This window comes from Artibeus jamaicensis, unplaced genomic scaffold (assembly GCF_021234435.1).
Source record: "Artibeus jamaicensis isolate MK-2021 breed Jamaican fruit bat unplaced genomic scaffold, CSHL_Jam_final contig_700, whole genome shotgun sequence".
Lineage (NCBI taxonomy): Eukaryota > Metazoa > Chordata > Mammalia > Chiroptera > Phyllostomidae > Artibeus > Artibeus jamaicensis.
The window spans coordinates 782,451-785,128 of record NW_026521930.1 but is presented as its reverse complement, the minus strand read 5'-3'; positions in this window follow the sequence as shown (position 1 = coordinate 785,128).

Sequence of the window (2,678 nt, the reverse complement as noted above, 5' to 3'; positions counted from 1 at the left end):
CTTGAAAATTAACTAAATAAAATTTAATATTAAAATAAAAAAAAGCTATGCTATTCATTTTAGATTCAAAGATAGAAGTATGTTGGAAGCAAAATGTTGGGAACTGCCCTGCCTGGTTTCAGGAGCTGTAACACCACCATGGCTAAGGCTGAGTGAGCGACCTTCAGAACATAAGCCACTGAGACAAAGTGTATCTGGCAGGAGCACTGCTTCTGCCCCTTTTACTTCATCCATAACTGGCCCCCAATGCTTGGTGGGTTAGCCAATGATGGATAACATTCCTCAAGGGAGGATTGACCTAAGACAGTCATGCTCACATGGAGGCCCCAGGGAAGGACTTGTGGGGCTACAGCAAAAGGGGGTAATGGACCCTCACCCCTGGGCTTTGACAAAGCCTGAGTCCTCATTCTGTCTGCGAGAAGTCTCCTAATATCTTGGCTGCCTTACTTCCCCTGACTGACTCAAGCCTACAACAATGACAGAGGGCGGTGCATGCTGGCCTGTGCTGGAAACGGCAGGTTCCCCAGGTGATCAGGCCTGAGAAAGAATACGTAAAATCCTGTGAAACCTGCCTTGCTAAGAATGTTCTCAATTAAATGATAAAGGTCCAAAGGTCCAAGCAGGAAATGAGTTTGTTTCCCAAAGTTTTGTAGCCCTTTAGCTAACAGACCCTGACTCAGAATAGGCCTTCAGAGTACTATCTATTGTTTGATCCTTGCTGCCTGACAATGATTAATGAACTTTACCTGTATTCCTGTACAAATTGGAACCCAATAAAAACCTGTCAAGGCAAGGGTTGGCGCACTCTCCCCTTGAGGGAGTAGCCATGCTGCCCCTTTTCCTCCACAGGACTCGGTAGTCAGTGTGAATTTGTCTTGCATCTATCCATAATGTCTTGGACACTGTGGGCTGGTGTCTGCGTCAGTAAAATGATATAAAAGAAATAGCATGCAAATATTAACCATATGAAATCTAGAATGGCTATTTTAATATCAAAATAGAGTTTCAAACCAAAAACAGCATATTAGAGGGGCATTTTGTAATGATAGTAGGATTGATACACCAGGAAGATATAACAATTATATAGATATATATTTATCTAACAAAATACCCCAAAAATAGATGCAACAGCAATGAACAAAATTGAGGGATAAATAGATAATTCAACAATAACAGAGACTTCAATACCCACTTTTCAGTGATGAATAAAACCACTAGGGAGGAGCTCAACAAGAAAATAGGTGACTTAATCAACACTATTAATAAATTAGACTTCACAGACATCTATAGAACACTCTGACCACAGCACCATTCTTCTCATGGTTTCACTGGTGAATTCTACCAATATTTTAAGAAGAATTAGGGACTTCCGCCAAGATGGAGGCATAGGTGGATATCCGTGCCTTCTCACACAACCAAGTTTAGAGACAACTAAATATTAGCAACAGAAAGCACAGCCAGAACACAGAAAATTGAACTTTTCGGAAGTCTGTTAACAACAAATTCTTCAGTCTGACCGGTAAGGGGCGAAACCAGCAGCTGGTGGAGTGGGGTAGCACAGGAAAACTTGGTCAGACGGACTCAGGCGCGTGGAATCCAGGCGCGGGGTTGGACCTAGTGAGCCACCGAGCGAGCCACCGAGCGAGCGACAGCAGGGAAACAGCAAGGGAGCAGGGCTGCGGGTTGATTGTGGTCGCGCATTTGTGCGCGGATAGATGGGCGAGGGAGTGGGCAATTGGACCGGGACCCAGTGGGTCCTCGCGGCAAGCAGCAGGGAGGGTGCCGCCATTTCCCTGCTCTGACCCCACCTCCACGTACAGCGTCATAACCCAGCGACTCTGAGTGGCCCGGCCATGGTGAACCACCTAAGGCTCTGCTCCTGCCCAGCGGTGCAAAACAGCAGAAGGTGCCACCATTTCCCCACTCTGACCCCGCCCCCACATACAGCATCACAACCCAGCCACCTGGGAGTTCAAGGCTCTGCTCCTCACACTTAAAGGGCCCAAACAGACCAAAAATGGCTCAAGAAGACCTCAAAGCCCCAGAGCCTATAAATCTAAGCGATGAAGAAATAGCCAAACTCTCAGACGCACAGTTTAAAACACTGGTGATCAGGATCCTCACAGAACTGGTTGATTATAGCCACAAATTAGACAAACATATGAAGGCGAAACTAATGGAAATGAATGGAATTGCACAGGAAACCAATAGCAATGAAAAGGAAACTGGGACTCAAATCAATGGAGTGGACCAGAAGAAAGCAAATAATGGCCAAACAGAAAAGAGTCAAGAAGCAAGAATTCAAAGAAATGAGGAGAGTCTTAGCGACCTCCAGGACATCTTTAAATGCTCCAACATCCGAATTATAGGGGTACCAGAAGGGGGGAAAGGCAAAGCCACCAGTGGAAAACTTATTTGAACAAATAATAAAGGAGAATTTCCCCAATCTGGCAAAGGAAATAGACTTCCAGGAAATCCAGGAAGCTCAGAGAGTCCCAAAGAAGTTGGACCCAAGAAGAAACACACCAAGGCACATCATCATTACATTAGCCAAGATTAAAATGAAAGAGAGAATCCCAGAAGCAGCAAGAGCTAAGGGGACAGTCACCTACAAAGGAGTTCCCATCAGACTGTCAGCAGATTTCTCAAAAGAGACCTTACAGGCAAGAAGGTGCTGG